Genomic DNA, 18,812 nt, shown 5'->3' on the forward strand with positions numbered 1-18,812 from the left:
GATGTTATCTCTCAGTTTCAATGCCGAAGCAGACACATTGTCTAGTGCTAGAAATGTTTTTGTATTGTCTTAAAAGAGAAGTAATTACTAGGTTTAAGATGAAGAAGAGTTTTATTGCTTTATGACTTCCTAGCAGCTGCACAGCTGTGAGCAAACATCTGAAGGCTATGTATTTTTCACACAGAGATGTTAAATATTGGACACTGGGGGTTTAGCCTGGGAACTGAAGACAGATGACAAAAAGTGATGTCATCCAAGCTAACCCAGCAGTAATATTTGATATTAATTTAAGAACTCTCTTAGAGAAAACTGTGCATTTTCTACTTTGTCTTTGACCTAACAAGAACATCTACTCATCAACACCATCTGCACTTGCCTTGTGTAAGTAAGTCTAGGGTACAGTAATTTCTCTTAGATACAGGTAGGAATATAGTGAAGCTTAGTTTAGATGTTTTCTGTATTTATTTGAGTCTGTCCTCTGATGTTGTTTTAAATATTTCCTGTGATTTTGAACTCTAAAGTTACTGTGTTGATTTATTATTTCCTTGTTCTCTTATTACTTATTATTAAATATATTTAAATATATCTTTGTGAGACATATTTAAGCTCTTAGAATACATGCATATCTATATGGTGACACTGTATAAGCCACTCCTAAATAGCCTTGCTCTTGGTCAGACTACCATTTGGATAATAGTAACACTACACAGTAGGATTGGACACCCTTTGTTAAGGGCCTTACAGTAGCTGATAAGTAGTGGATGGAGGCAGTGGAAACTACCTTATAGTCTGGGCAGAAGGGGGCATAGCTAGCAAACCTATGCCAGCTTTTCCCAGGTGAGTGTGTGTGTTTATATATAAATCAAACCTCAAAGAGTGTGTGTGTGTGTGTGTGTGTCAGCTACTTGGGCAGGGACAAGAAGCACTGGCTGGAGAGAGAGGGCACTGGAGGTTTTGATTTGGACACTCAGCTGAGATCTCAAACCTATAACTGTGCCAGTGGGTAGTCATATTGGGGATCTGGAGAAAAATGGAGAAACCATACCAAGACTGATTGTGGTCTCTGTGTGCTCTTAAGAGAAATTGTACTTTACTGTGTGTGTACTTGTCATACTCTCATTTTGTATGGCCCCCACTGTTGCCAGTGGTGTGGATTGAGGCTCCTGGGTTAATGGGCCAGTGCAGGGGTGTCACATATTAATTGTTTAGCAGTGGTGAGATAGCCACATCACATATTAATTGGCTTGTAATGATGTGGATATTGAATTCCTGCAGCCTGTGTACAGTGATCACTGAAGGTATTTGTACTCTCAATCAACCACGCAATGAATATTCAGAGTTCATATCACAATTTTACAATTGTTTTATTTTTTTTTTGTTAGCTTAGTTAGTCAGGAAGAGCAGGCAGGCATGTCAGCAATGGAGAATGGCAAGGTGACAAGGAGCCAGTTGGCTGAAATGTGCCAGGCTAATGGATGGTACATGCCAACCTGACTAAAGCAGATATGATTGCAGCTTTAGGCACAGCTGCATCGCAGACCAGCAATCAGGAAGATGACCAGGCTGGCCTTGGAGATGTACAACTCTGAGAAAATGGACAGCTCAACCTTTCCACAAAGGACTTAATAATCCATCTGGAGTTAAAGAGACTTGAGCTGGAGGCCAAGCATTTGCAAGTAAAAGCAGCAGAGAGACTGAGATGTCTAGACGCTGAGGAAAATGAGAAACTCCGGTGTCTGGAGGCTAAGGAAAATGAGAAATTGAAATGCCTAGAGGCTGAGGAAACTGAGAAACTGTGATGCCTGGAAGCTGAGGAGAATGAGAGGCAGAGGCAACATGAAAAGGAGATGCTGACTCTTCGCCAGAGTCATGGAAGTAATGGGGAAGGGAGTAACCAAACCCCAGAAGAAACAAAGGTCAGTAAATTTCTTCCACAATTTACAGAGGGGGATAATTTTGATAGCTTCTTTCATATGTTTGAAAGGGTATGTAAACAGTATAATGTTGACCAAGGACTCTCGGTACAGTTTCTGACCCCCTTATTCCATGGTAAAGCTATAACTGCTATTTTTAAACAGTCTGATACTAATTGTATAAATTATAATACAACCAAAAAGTGTTTGTTTGAATGATTTAAGTTAACACCTGAAGCTTATAGAAAAAAAGTTTTTTGAGCATAGACGCAAGGCAGATGAAAGTGTGTGTGAATATATTACTGAACTAAGCACTTCTTTTCATAGGTCGGTGAGTGGATGTCAGGTCACCAGCTTTAAAGGGCTGGCAAACATTTTGGTGAGGGAACAAGCCTTTAGCACTTTGCCTGAGGACATGAGAATCTGGATAGCTGAGAGACAATGCAGTACTGACTGAGATGGGGAAGAAGGGAGACCTATACCCAGCAAGCAAAGCATCACTGCATAGGAAAAGGACACCCAGTACTTCTCAGAGGTCTAAGGGAACCCATGGTGGGCAGCCCAGACTGCCCTGACAGAGTCTGTCAGTAGCAGGGGAAGCCACTATATACAGGACTAAGGGTTAAATGTTTTAAATGCAACCAGTGGAGTCATGTAGTGTATAGATAACCATGGTGGCAAGCTGGAGCAAAAAAGGTGGGAGAGCCAGTCAGTGGGAATGACAAAATGATAGCAGGAAGTTGTCTCGAGACAACGAGGGTACCAGACTACCACAAGAGGTTATATCCTATCTTAGTAAATGGGAAAAAGGCCACTGTTAAGAGAGACACAGCCTCTGACCTAACCATTGTGAAGCCTGCAATGGTTAAAGAGGAGTACTACTTGCTTGGGCTGTCTACTCCAGTCAGAGCTTTAGGAGGGACCTCATTCCAAATACCTTTGGTTAGCGTTCACCTTGACTGGGAGGGTGGAAAAGGAAGCCAGCAAGTAGGTGTGTTTGAGGATATTCCTGCAGCTGTCCTGATATGGAATGATTTTGATAATGCAGTACCATGTGTGCATGCAGTTACACACAATCAGGCTTGGAGACAAACATATGGGTCTGAAAGCTTGGGGGAGACCCAGACAGACTGCACACTTGCAGCCAACACTGGTGAGGTGTTTACTTCTGGGAGGGAGCTACCTTGTAGCAGTGAGACTAAAGGTGAGCCAGAGCTGCTTGTGGGTACTGATGTTCTCTTGGACAAAGTGACTGCAAGGGCACTGGTGAGTAGTAGTACCCGGGCTAACAGTGAGGCACCACTGTCAGAGAATAGCAGACTTCCTTTGGGAGGGGAGCTGGGAAGGGTTACAAAGATAGAGTTGTGACACACTTAGCTCTCAGACCATTCATGACAAGGCCTGAGGCAGGTAGCTAGTGAGGCACTTGATTCTCAAGGGAAGGGGGAATCTGTATACTAGGACAAAGAGTTACTGTACAGAGAGGGGACCCCTGAGGGAGGGCAAGAGGGTGGGAGAACACAGCAGTTGGTAGTGTCCAGAGCCTACCATCTGGCATTTCTAGCCAAAGCCCATGATATTCCCTTTGCAGGTCATATGGGCATAAAACATACAAAGAGGCATATTATGCAGAACTTTTATTGGCTTCGGATTTCCAGAGATGTAACAGGGTACTGCAAGACCTGTGAGTTGTGCCAAAAGGTAGGCAAGGCAGGAGACAAGGTGAAAGCTCCTTTGATGTATTTGCCTGTCATTGAGGAGCCATTTCAGAGGGTAGCTTATGGATATTGTAGGTCCTTTGAGTACCCCAAGTTCCACAGGGAAAAAATATATCCTAGTGGTATTAGGTTATGCTACCAGATACCCTCAGGTGGTGGCTCTGTCCTCCACTGAGGCAGAAAAGATGGCAAATGCTTTGTTAGAAATTTTCAGCAGGGTAGGTTTTCCAAAATAAATACTGGCTGACAGAGGGGCCAATTTCATGTCAGACCTGCTGACTTGTCTGTGGAAATACTGTGGGGTGAACACCTAAAGACCATCTCCTACCATCCCCACACTAATGGTCTTGTTGAGATGTTAAACTCCAAATTCAATTTCATGCTATGGGCATTTGCAGGCCAGTTTAAGAGGGACTGAGACAAATATTTGTCCCATCTATTGTTTGCTTACATAGAGGTTCCCCAGAATCCACAGGTCACTTTCATCCTTTGAGTTGCTGCATGGGTATAGTGTGAGGGGACCTCTAGATTTCATTTGAGATGAGTGAGAGGGTGAGTGAGAATCCCACAAGGAGTCTGTTGTGGCATATGTCCTAAACCTCAGGACAAGGGTCAGTGTACTTATGGGCTTGGCCCAGGAGAACCTGGTAGAAGCCAACAGCAGAAAAAGGTCTGATATGACAGGAATGTTCAAGCTAGACAGTATGCTGTAGGGCAGCAGGTAATGATTCTCTTTCATTTTAGACACAACAAGCTGCAGGCAGCTTGGGAGGATCCCTACAAGGTGGCAAGGAAGGTCAGTGATGTTGACTACATGGCAGAACTGCTAGGCAGGAGGCAGAGGCACAAGTTGTACAATGTTAACATGATAAAACATACAAGATAGGGAGGCCATTGTGCTTTGTATTTAGAGTGGATGGCAGGAGGAGTCTGAGGGAGATCCATTGACTGATCTCTTTAGTGAGGCTTAGACTTCCACTTCAGTGGAAGGGGTAGCAATGTCCAAGCAGCTATCCCCTACCAGTTTCGAGAAATCTGAGCAGTGTTACAGGAGTCTGGGGACATGTTCACTGGGAAGCCAGGGTGCACCCACCTGGTACAGCACCATGTAGATACAGGAACCAAAAGGCCTAATAAGCAGGCCCCTTATAGGGTGCCTGAGATATTCAAACAGTCTCTGAGGGAGGAGATACAGAAAATGTTGGAACTAGGGGTAATCCATTGTCTAGCAGTCCCTGGGCCTCCCCAATGGTGCTGGTACCAAAGAAAGATGGCAGCACCAGGTTTTGTGTGGACTACAGGAAATAGTCACACAGAGTCAGATGCTTACCCCATGCCTAGGAGAGATGAAGCCCTAGAGCAGCTGGGTGGGGATAAGTATCTTACCACCATTGATCTTACCAAGGGTTACAGGCAGGTACTCTTGACTTCCAGTGCTAGAGAGAGGTCAGCCTTTGAGACTTCTTTTGGCTTTTATGATTACACAAGATGCCCTTTGGGATGAAAAATGCCCCAGTGACTTTCCAGAGGCTGGTAGATCATATCCTAGCAGGAGCAGGAGATTTTTCCCCTGCTTACCTAGATGATATTGGCGTCTATAGCCATTCCTAGCAAGAACACCTTCAGTATCCCAGGGAGGTACTGGGCAGACTACAGAGGGCAGGGTTGACCATTAAGCCCAGTAAATGTCAATTAGGTATGGCAGAAGTCTCCTACCAGAGACATAGAGTGGGGAGTGGTAAGATTAGGCCAGAACCTGCCAAAGTGGAAGCCATTCAGGCATGGCCTGCTCCTGTTACCAAAAGGCAGGTGAAGGCATTCTTAGGGACAGCAGGATACTACAGAAAGTCTGTCCCCAATTATAGTACCATAGCTGCACCCCTAACAGACATGACAAGGAAAAACAAGCCAGATAAGGTAGTGTGGACCCCAGCATGTGAGCAGGCATTCCAAAGAAGTTTAATTGAGCTTTGTGAGGACCCCTTGTGTTAGCCAGTCCAGATTACAACAAAGAATTTGTTGTGCAGGTGGATGTTTCAAACCTTGGGGTGGGGGCTGTACTCAACCAGGTCTCCTTAGAGGGGGAAGAGTACCCAGTGGTATATCTCAGTCATAGGCTCCAACCTAGGGAGGAATGCTACACAGCTGTAGAAAAGGAATGTCTATAAAGTGTGGGCACTGCAGAAACTTCAGCTTTATCTGTATGGAAGGAAATTCACTGTAGTTACAGGCCATGATCCCTTAAAATGGCTACAGTGAGTCAGCCAGAGAAATGCCAAGTTACTAATGTGGGGCCTATTTTGCAAGCATATGATATGACAATGCAGCACCACAGTGGGTTAGCAATACCAATGCAGATGAGGTCTCAAGACAGGGAAAGGGGTAAGGTATTCCCAGATAGGCTGAACCCTCTCAAGCAATGTTTCTCAAGGGTCACTTGAAAAACTAGCTTGAGATTTCAGGGGGGGGGGGATGTCACACTGCCCGCCCAGCTATCTGCAATTTTCTAAATAATACTATGTCATTTGTGAATATTGATATGATTTATACAGAAGTATGTGCTGAACAGGGTTTGTACAGTACCGAGTTTCAAGAATGTAACCACAGCATACCCTGCTGGAACACAAAAGATTAACTTGCAAAACTTAAGAATAGTTGAGGTTAAGTTACTTTATAGCTGAGCCATAAACAAAAGATTTTATCTCTCAGTTTCAGTGCAGAAGCAGATAAAATGTCTAGAGCTAGAAGTTTTTTGTATGGTCTTGAAAGATAAGTAATTACTAGGTTTAAAATGCAGAACTTCTTTATTGCTTTATGACTTCCTAGCAGCTACAGAGCTGTGAGCAAACATCTGATGGCTATGTAGTTTTCAAGCAGGCATGTCAAATGTTGGACACTGGGGTTTAGCCTGAGAACTGAAAACAGGTGACAAAAAGTGATGTCATCCAAGCTAACCCAGCTGTAATATTTGATATTAATTTAATAACTCTCTCAGAGAGAGACTGGGAATTTTGTACTTTGTCTTTGACCTAACAAGAACATCCACTCATCACCTGCACTTGCCTTTCTGTAAGTAGGTTTAGGATACAGTAATTTCTCTTAGATACAGTAAGAAAGATAGTGAAGCTTAATTTAGATGTTTTCTCTATTTATATGAGTATGTCCTGTGATGTTTTTAAAATATTTCCTGTGATATTGAACTCTGAAGTTACTGTGTTGATTTATTGAAAATGTCCTTGTTTTTTTATTATTTATTATCAAATATATTTAAACATATCTTTGTGGCTGATATTTGTGAGACATACTTAAGCTTTTAGAGTACTTGCATATCTATATGGTGACACTGTACATACCACTCCTAAATAACCTTGCTCTTGGTCAGACAACCATTTGGATAATAGTAACACTATACAGTAGGGTTGGACACCCTTTCTTAAGGGCCTTACAGTACTTGATAAGTAGTGGATGGTTGCAGTGGAAACTACCTCATAGTCTGGTCAGAAGGGTGCATAGCTAGTAAACCTGCGCCAGCCTTTCCCAGGTGAGTGTGCATGTTTACATATAAATCAAACCTCAAAGAGTGTGTGTGTGTCAGCTAATTGGGCATGTGACTGAAATAGCCAGAGGCCAGTATGCTTAGACTCAGGCACATTTTTATTTCTATTGGTACTGGATTACCCTACAGACTGTGCAAATACATATAGGGTACACATCCCTTACACACAGCCTGCACCAGCTTTCTGTCTAATTTGTGTCTATCATTTCCTGGTCAGATAGCTGACTTAACTGTAGCTTGACTTGGTGACTAGTGTGATGCCCCTACACTGGCTCAGTAATCAAGGAGACTCATTACTCACCACTGGCAACACTGGGGGATCTACACAATGGGAGTATGACAAGTACACACAAAGTAAAGTACAATTTCTCTTAAGAGCACACAGAGACCACAGTCAGTCTAGGGCTGGTTTCTCTCTCTTTCAACAGATCCCCAGTAAGACTCTCCACTGGCACAGCTATAAGGTTGAGATCTCAGCTGAGTGTCCAAAAACTCAAGCACCCTCTCTGTCCAACCATTGCTTTATGTCCCTGCCTAAGTAGATTTTCCTGACGTTAAGATTTTGAGAGATTCCAGCCTAGGCCTTAGCACTAAGGTCTTTCATAATAATTGTTGGAGGAATGGTGCTTTAGCAAGAGACAGCATGCATTCAAGGTTTGTATTTAAAAATATAGTGAAAGGGCAGGCCCTTAGGATGTCAAGCTTATATACAGATTAATCTGAACTGGAGAAGGAAATGGATGAGTTCACCTCTAGATTTATATCTAGTTGTTATAAAATAGAGGAAGTGAGGGAAAGGATTCAACATACTGCTAGTCTAAGGAGGAACAGAGCTGCCCCTTGGTATCTGCATCAAGGTAAACAGAATAGAAGATGTGATGTTAAGGGGAATAATAAAGTTAGCACTGCTGATAATAAGAATAGAAGTAAGGTGAATGTATATATTAAATACAGCAGTGATGTTAAACAGATATGTGACATTATAAATTGTAACTGGAGGATTTTATCTTCAGATGATGCTTTGAGGGATATAGTGGGGGACACCCCCAATTTCATTTTTAAGAGAAATAAGAACTTGAAGCTGATACTGTGTGATAAGAATAGGAATAGAAATGCACCCTGTAAGAAGGGGTCTATATCATAACATTGAAGTCTTATAACTTCGAATGTTATAATATCGACCCCAGTAGAGCTAAACACCAGAATACCAAACAGTCAGAATAGCAATTTTTTTCCCAGGGAAAAAATTTGCTGTTCCGACAAACATACACACAACACAAGCACACCAAAATAAATGATCCGCACACACTTCACAAAACCCTACACTAAACCATACATACACCGCTAACTATCCACTTACCTTAACCCAACCCTAACCCTAAGGTCCGTCACTATCGCACACTCACCTTACCCGTTCCCTAACCCTAACTCACCTACCCCACCCTAACCCACATGTACACACAATCGCACACTTACCTGACATGTGCCCTAACCCTAACTCACCTAACCTGCACCCAATCGCGCACTCACCTTCATTCGCACACTTACCTTAACCCGGCCCGTAACCTTCACTCCACAGTTGAGGAAATAGCGAAGCTGCAGAAACAGTGCACTGAATACTTTCCCTAGGAAAGTATTCGGTGTTCTGCACCTTTGCTATTTCCAGTGTTCGCTCTACTGGGTTTGATATTATAACATTCAAACTTGTTAGACTTCGATGTTATAATATAGACCCGTAAGAAGATAGGCATTTTTCCATGTCAGCACTGTAAGGCTTGTAAACATATTTATTTGGGACATAAGTTTGTTCATCCCATAGCCAATAGAGTTTATACACCTAGGTTATTTATTTGCCACCTTTGATATGCAGAATCTGGTGTACCTTGCTCAGTGCATGTGCTGTAAATCTTTCTATGTGGGTAAAACCAACTGTAGGTTGAAGGATAGGATATTTAAGCATTTATCCTCTATAAGTAACAATGATACGTACAGTGCTTTATTCCAACATGTTTTTATACATTCTGGACATTATTTTAACTTTATGGTGTGGCAGTTTATTCGGTTTGATAAACGTGGGGGAGATATAATTGGATATACTGGGTATTGTGAAACAACATGGATCATTAACTTGGGAGCAGATAGAAGCCCAGGGCTTAATGGGGTTGTGCCTCTAAAGCCAGCCCTTAAAAGGCATAGACATTATTTTTAAAAATGTCTTAATTGTTTAATTAATCAAGTGATACTATTGGCTGTTTATGATTTAAATAATACTTCTGTCTTACTGTATGTTTGTTTGAAGAAGGGTTTCTACCTGAAAGCGATAACCATTGTTCCTTTGGATTAAAGTTGTGTGTTTTTAGCCTGGTGGTCTGTTGAGTTTTTCTTTTTTGATATATCTGTGGCCCTGACCTTCATGTAACATATGCAGTTGGTGTGCTACATGACTGATGTTGTTTTGCCTGAAATAGTAGGGAGACACCCTATGACACAGATTCATATACATCAGCTACACTCCCATGTGTAATCTGATGGACAGTAGTGAGTTGTGGGGAAGATTCACTATTATTACCAGACTCTACATGGGACAACGGGTCATCATGTCCATTATCTGATGTCCACACATCATCAGAATAATTGGACGCATTATCCTCCATATCAGAGTCTACACCATGAGCCAAATATCTGTCCTCTTCTGGGCTGGACAATGAACCCAATACAATGGCTCATGTGACATTTGCTATATTATCAGAGTGAGACACATAACAGTCCACCTCAGGATTATTGGATGGGCTACCACAGGAAGCAAGTAGTGGATGTGCTGCAAAAGGAGACAGATAACACATATCGTGTACATTCACAGAAGTCAAATGATGAAGCATGGTGCTGATATTTAGATAACTATATAACAACACTGATAATGATTAACTTATGAGGGCATTATACCTGTGGGTGGTTCGGGGAACCTACATAACAGACATACACCATGTCAGTTATAAATCAATCACATATGACAGATAATGTCATTACAATCAGTAAAACCTACCTGACATGCCCTCCCCTGACTCCACTGCTGGTGGTGAGGATTGAATTGATATTATCATGGCAAAAAATACACATATACCACTCAGTAAAAGCACATACATGGCATCATGTAGCATTGAACCTAAGGTATAACTCACATAAAAAAAGATATACACGTACTAGATGAGTGATGATGATGTCCTGATTGCAGGTATCCTGTGCAGATGAACAAGATCATATAAGCCATTAAAGGCACATATGTAATTATCAGTAATGAACAGAAGCAATCATCTAGGCAGCCTTATCAGGTACATCTTCTTTGCTTTGAGTGCATATCATCTGACATAAAGTAAACAACCATGCAAGTATAATCAACTGCCTATGTCATCAACCAGAGGCAGAGCCAGACATCAGCTAAGGATATAGAGACAATTATGTGAGAAATGGTGCACATGTCATGCAAATATATCTGTATAGGAAGAAGATAACATTAATGTCATGGATCACAGGTGTGATAAAGAGTGCTGCTCAACAGCAACAGTATGAACTGCTTTACTCTATCTGCCTGTAGCAGGTATTCCCTGATCCATGTCTTGAGATTATTTATCTGTAGGTTAAAATGGCACACAAATAACAACATGTGAGTATAACTCCACAGTCATATCAGGAGGCAGACCCACAAGGTAACGATGGATCACACTAGCAGGATTTGAGACTTACAGTACATGACATGTGTTGCTGATGTTCAGATGTTGAAGGGCCTATGCAAGTGAAAAACACCACATCAGACATGCTGCTGACAGCATTATGTTTGTGCTGTTTTGGTAATATAACATCCTTTGACACTTACATTCATCCATGTCATGTGTGCCATGTCCATGGCATAGTTCTGCCGCTGGAACAAAAATATAACAATACATTAAGAACTGTGCAATAATGCTCTTCAGTGAGAACTGGTATATGCTGCACTACTCATGAACATTAACTGCATGTCCTGAAACTCCCACCTGAATATCCCCCCCGCATATCCAATGATCCTGGTGCATATCCAACAATCCTGGCAGGTGGTATGATGGGAGGTCAGGGCCATCGTTATCTCAACCAGGGTTGGCAATGGTGGCCCACACTTAGTGGCATTCCTTGTTCTCCCATAGTGATAGAGTCTGTTGACTGCACAGAGGATCATGTCAGAGCAATATTACTGGCAAGTCTCCCTAGAACTATTGTGCCCAACCACAGCATTTATCATGTGTGTCAGATCTGTCCACACTTTATTCCTCCATACAGTATTCCCCATCCATCAAAGCAGGATGCATCCATGCTAGTACACAGCCTCTTTTATAATCCCATGTTCTCTGTGTGAGAAATTGTCTCTCTGATTACGGTTCAACATCTGGAAGACAGGTTGATATACACATCTTAGATTTCCTACAGGGGCTCATATATTTACATGACAATGTTAAAAGTATATGCCATATGAATGGCTCACCTCTCATTTACACAGCATAGATATGCAAATAAACTGTCATTTATATTGCTGTGATGTGGAGATAACTGGGAGAAACATTAAAAACATGTCTTAGGAGCTGATCTATATGCCCATACATCATCTGCACACATGTGTACAGCTATCAATGCATTCAACAACTTTGTACAGGCCATATATACACAGGTGGGATTTGAGCTCATGTCAGTGGATAGTATGATAAGTAAGGGCCAAACTCAGTGGATATTAAGATAAGTAAGGGCCAAACACATAACCAATGTGCCACAACTCCTGTACTATAGCAACGATATTGCCTCAGTGACATGTACATTTGAATACAACTAGCAAATAAACTTCAATAATGGAAGATGCATCTCATATATTATCTCAGTCAGTAAAAGAGATCACATGTTGCTGTCATGATAGGGTACACAATTACTGCATTTATACAGAAACAAAGCAGTAAAAGAACAGCATTACAAAATGACCTGTTGTGCAATACTGACTATATAGCACCAAAAGAAATAACATAAATGCTAAGACATCCTAATAGTAGTTATTTCCCATTGCATGTTATCGCAACTACTACTTATATGATTCAGCATCAGACAGTACCCATAAATCAGTCACTGATTGCAGACAACCCATAATCTATCAACCTCCACAAACATACCTGAGACAATACATGCTATTCTGCTTTAACTATGGGTATATTTTGTTTCCATCCACATCTGTATTTCAATGGGACTGGTTTGTCTGTAGCAATGCAACTGCTTATGGGGAAAAGCTCCTTGTTACTGATGGACATGTCCTATATGCATGAGATATTGTGGAAGTCTAGCTTCCTTTTTTATGTAACTGACAGACTGGAATGAAATGAATTTGAAACAACATATGCATGAAAACTTGTTTTAGTCATTTTATTCAGCATAATGTTCATAGGTTCATAGGTTCATAGGTTGGTACTAGGCTATCAGCCCTAGGGCCTATACAAGCCTAGCCATAACAATTCCCTGGCTATTTCTTCCCACACTATTTACTTCCCTGTGAACATACGTATGTGATAACAGCACTGCATTCCAACACAAAAAAGAAAGCAGGAGACAGCATACATTTGGAAGTTTGTTATAATTCAGCTATACCCCAGAGTGAGGTTAGCTAAGCATGCACACAGCTTTTAAGTGCCATTTGCACCATACTTATTTAATGAGGTTCATTAGCATTCATTTTGGAATCCCATTATTGAATGTCCATATAATTATTGAATCTTGATGCATTACCCACTAGCTTGGCATAAGTGTACAGTGTTCTGTGCATCTTCCTAATAGTATCAACTAATAGGAACATTTGTAACAAGTGCCTGATGCCCTTCAATAGTCTGCCACCATCCTATAAGCTCTGACTTTAAAATTTAATAGTGATACATATTCTTACCATACCATTGCTACCTGAGAACTGAGTGAGATCTCAACATTTTCTGAAAGACATTTTTCTGCAATGTAATATTAATTCAGCAAGGATCATGACTGAGAGGAGGCTTTGGTTAGTCTGGCAGCTGAAATGGACAGAGAAGGAGACGATACAGATGTTCAGTATCTATGCTGGACATGAACAGAGGATACAAGCACACCCCAGGAACTTTTCCATGATTAACATATGGAACTGGATTATGAGGGAACACCACAGACAAATAGATGTCCACTGGACTGGCATGCAGGTCCAACATTGCTGTGATGACTGGAGGGATGCAGGGGATCTCCACTAGAGAGTTTCAGATTCATAATGCCTGTCACAAGACGTCTACAGTAAGTTTCATACTATACATCTTAGCATCTACATTATCATATACGTGTGTACTAAGCATATCTCTTTATGTGATGCATTGTGTTCCAAGTGAATTCCATGGGTATCTGCATTCATCACAGTAATTTAGATGGAGTAAATTTTCTTCTGCTCATGAAAGTTAACAGTCCCATGTCGACACACTCTGAGGTTATCCTTAACTACGCTAGACCAGTGTAAACATTATGCAAGACTGTCAGTGATAGCTATATATTAATATCTTTAAACTTCAAACATACTTGTTTTATTGCTATTCCATTATGTCTGCTTTTTAACACCTTTATTGAATTATCACTTGTGACATAGGCAAATTTACAATGATATAAAAACAAACTGTATTAACAAGTTCACGTTTATAAACATTATACTTCAAATATATTGCTGTATATCATATAATAACCCAAGCAACATTAAAAATATTATTAAATTATTGCCCCCTTTTCCCTTTTTTTAAACAAGATACCTCTTTATTAAACCATCACTTATGACATAGGCAATTATATATATATATATATATATATATATATATATATATATATATATATATATATATATATATGAAAACAGTTCACACCGACACAATCCTTGTTGCAAGCATTTTACGTTAAAAATTATACTGAGACACTCCCATTTGCAAACATTATATATCTCTCATAATCTACCCAATCATTTTCAAACATTGCATAGTTCCTATAAGTTCTGCCTTCTTTTAAACCTCATTCCTCCCCTGTATGTATTGTTGTCTGGATTCCCATTTTTTTCCTACGTAGTTTGCTCCTACCCTTTTATAAAGATCTCAATTACAGTTCTTTTATCTCTGTTACTACACTCACTACTTCTAGCATAATTGGTTTAGATATTGATTTCCATTTTCTTGTAATTGCTTTTTTGGCAGCCACCATAGTTAGACAGAGCAAGGCCTCACCAGGTCTAGGCAATTCTAATTCTGCATCATAGCTCAGAAAAATTGTCTCTCTCTTTTGACACCCATCTGCCCACCCAGCATCTCTGACAGAGCATCTCGCAGGGAATCCTTAAAATCTGCCAACTCACCACACTCCCTGAAAATATTTTCCTAAGTACCTCTTTCTTCCCCATCACACCTCCAACATTTGCTGTCTACTGAGGAAAATTCTCTGGAGACTACTTGGGGTAAAAAAAATCTATGTAAACATTTCCAAGCAAAAATCCTATATCTTCTAGATTTTGTTGCATATTTGGAAGACATGCATACATACATACATACATACATACTCCTATTGTTTCTTTGTGAATTGCTTATCCAGTCTCAGTATCCCAATCTTTTCTAACCTTATCTGATTGATTATTATAGTTATCCTGCCATATTTTATATGCTCTACTAATTATTCAGTTTTTAATGGCATCTTCTGTTCTAGAGTCTACCAAAAACTCTACCAGTACTGGTCTTTCATTTAGGACTCCCCATATTCCTTTCTCTCTGACTTTAGTCTGATATCAGTCTTTGACAAGGAATGCAATCTCTAACCTGCAGTCCAAATAAATTCACACTGTCTTCCCATTCTATCATCTTTCCCTCTCTAGTTATTTGCTCCCAATACCATGGTTCTTTTGCCAGTTTCCTCCAATAAATTCCAGCCCCCCTCTTGCCTATTGTCTATATAGCTAATTACAGTCATCCTTATCGGCAGAATCTCTTTTCTCCATTCTGCAACTTTATCAATATAATATTCTGTATGATTATTGTTATTCTTCTTAAAGGCCTGCATCCCAAATCCCAGTCTCTCCTTATTTCTTGAGCTTCCCCCTGTTTCATCATCATCCTTTTCCACTTTGAATGATAGCGTTCTACTTGTGCTATGTACAGGAGCCTTAACTGTGTTGCTCTGAAATATCTCTTCAAATTGGGTGATCCCACTCCACCCTGTTCTACTGGAAAAATCAGCTTATCCCACTTGACTCTTGCTTTATGATGACTTTTCTTTATTAATTGCTATCCACAACTTCTCTTCTGGTTAACAAAAACATGCCTGGCCTGTGTATAACACTAATGGGACTAAAAATTTTAACTGCTTGTATCTTACTATATATGGCAAAGCTTCCATGTTCTCAATTTTTTTGTATTATCGTTTGTTTAGTTTCTTCCCACATATCCTTAGCTGCCACACCAGATTCATTTTTAACCCATACTCCTAAATACTTCATTTTGTCATGTCCTCATAAATATGGATATTGCTGAACCAATTCATATGTGGGCACATCATTTACAGCTATTGCCTTTGTTTTGGCTTCATTCATTTTGTATTCTGAAAAGATTTGAAACTGTCTCAAAATGTTCAAGAACACTGTAATGTCTCTTTCTAGTTTAGCCATCTGCAAATAAAGCCAGCTTTTCTTGACTACCATACCGATTATATCCTTAAATTTCTGAGTCCCTTATTTTCTTAGCCAGTGGTTCCTCTGTCTGGTTCCTCTGCTCAAGCAGAAATTATAAGAGAGAAGCCCACCCACTTTAATTTTCGACTCCAATCCCTCATATATCCTCCTAATCAACATTTTATTTTTTTTCAGGAAATGCAAATGCTTCCATTGCCCTGCTCATAAAATCCCAGCTTACCCTGTCAAATGATTTCTTTGCATCAAGACCCACCAACAGCAATGGTATTTTCTTACATTCTGCTTCCCTCTGGATCATCAATGTTCTGTTAATGTTGTCAAATGTTTGCCTCCCTTCCACAAAACTTTATTGATCCATATCTATCAACTATGGCATTACTTTTGCCATTTTTATTTAGCCATTATAGACATGAACACTTTATAATCATAGTTTAGTATTGAAATGGGCCTGAATGAAGCTGGATATGATTGATCTTTACCCTCTTTAGGTATTACATCTACCACTGCTTTCTTCCAGGATGTTGTCCATTATGTCTACTTTTAAAACATCAAATGAAGTGCGATGCCCTGCAGCTCAACTGGCTAAGTAATGTAGTAAAGGGGATGTTGTTTGCTTACTTGTGGGTTAAATTCCCAGTATAGCCTATTTTTCAAACATTATTCTCAGTAATTCATGTACTAGTCCTATTGCATATCAGATATGGAAGATCTGTATCTGGTAATCTAGATAGGTTCATAGGTTAGTACTAGGCTATCGGCCCTTTTTCCCAGGAATTTTACTTCCCTGGTCCCCTGTGTAGCAGGGCAACTGACGTGATCCCTGGGTGAATTTCCTATCTCCCATCCAGTCGTCAAGGTTCATTTTGAAGAAGGCCAAAGAGGCACTCTGCTTGACTTGTATGGGCAGTCTATTCCAGAGAATGGGGGAGTCTATGGGACAGAAATCTATCCCTCCAGCATGTTTTGTTCATTGTGATGACCATGTTTAGATCCCTGGAGCACGTGGCTCTGAGGGATTGGGATTTCTTTAAGTGTAGCATGTCCAACAGCTCTGGGTTTGACATGGCCTTGTATGTTAAGGAGAGATCGCCTCTGAGTAGACGCTATGTGACAGAATATAGCTGGAGTGTATTTTTTGATGGTCAGCATAGGGCATCTGCTTTAGGTCTGTGATTCTTTTAGTGAGGTATTTCTGTGGCCTTTCCATCTGTTTCAGATATCTTGTGAGATACATACCAAATGGGGCATTGTACTCTATAATGGGTCTAATGAGGGGATCTATACTAGAGGTTTTTATACATCTAGCATGGCCATGATGTATTGACCCTATAGCACTAAGGTTGTGCATCACCGTGCATTTCTCTGTTATCTGCAAAGCTTCTAGAAACATCTTACAGTATACTTTCTATGTGTGAATGCTGAGTAATACGTAAATTAGTAAACTCTTAAAGTTTAAAATTCACAACCCTCTTTCCTAATCCATTTCTTCTTTCATCAGTTTAATGACTGTAAGACCAATGCAGGTCATCATGACTGAAATATGTACAAGTCTTGTTAACACAATGCAAGTACTAGAAGCATGGATCTGTAAGCCTTATACTATCTCATGGCTTAGCACAGTATGTGGAAATTGCTGTCATACCTAATTTAGACATGGCTCACCAACCAACGCCTACTTCTGAACCCCAATAAAACTAAACTTCTACTCTTCTTTCCCACTAGTAGATCCACCATACTTTCATTCTCTGTCACATCTAACAATGGTACCACTATTTCCCCAGATAATCACACCAAACTGCTAGGGATTATCATACACAATAATCTCAAATTTCACCTACAGGTCAACAAAACCATAGAGACCATCAATAAGAAGCTTGGATCACTGTATAGACACAAGACATTTTTAACCTCACTGGCTAGGACTGCAATCGCCTGATCACACCTACTTTCTACTCTTTTATATGCCTCGCCTGTACTCTCAAACCTCAACAAATCCGAACTAGGTAAGCTGTCCCATAGCTACAATCATATTGCCAGATTCACCACTGGCTCCACCTGTAGAACCCACCACTGCCAGAACCTTAAATGACTAGAGTGGCTAGAACTGCCCAGCTTAATTCAATTCAATCAACTCTTAACAGCGCACAACATTTTGCACCACCCTGAGGATACCCCCTCACTTAAAAATATTATTAAGCCATATAGCAACCTAAGATCCCTATGGTCAGCCAATAAATTACTGGTCCAAACCCACAAAGCTAATAATTCTGCTGGTGAATCCCTGTTTGCCATCTTCATTGGCAAAACCTGGAACTCATTGCCAAACTATATAACCCTACAATCCTTCAAAAGTCTCTTCAAAAAAACCCTCAAACAGTATCTCAAACTGAATTGACTATGCCCATGTACCAACCCTGATTAAGTTATAAACTAAAAGCATATTCTACAATTATCATAACTTGTAACTACATCACCAAGCTCTGCTTCCAATCTGATGTCTCTTACTTTTAATTGTCTGTCCATGAGAACTGTGAGTCCCTACTAGGGAACACTACTAAACCACTCTATATAATCACTTTGTTTTTATAATTGTTTGCTAACTTCTGTGTAATCTATGTACGTTTGTCTATGTGGAGCTTTTCTCCCCGGGCCTCCACTAAAAATGGACATGTATCCAGTCGGACTATCCCAGTAAACAAATGTAAAATAAATAATAAAATAAATAGATATGTGGGTTTGAATCCAACTCATGTCATGGCTATTTATTTTTTTTAAATCACATATGATTATTTTTATGCAAACTATGAAAGTTAAACTCAGTGTGCTGGCATATGATAGTTTTATAACCTTGATAAATGCACACTCTATCATTATTCCATAGACTTTGACAACATTCAAAA

The sequence above is a fragment of the Protopterus annectens genome, chromosome 14.part0 (genome assembly GCF_019279795.1).
Source record: "Protopterus annectens isolate FY-2018-M chromosome 14.part0, PAN1.0, whole genome shotgun sequence".
Lineage (NCBI taxonomy): Eukaryota > Metazoa > Chordata > Ceratodontiformes > Protopteridae > Protopterus > Protopterus annectens.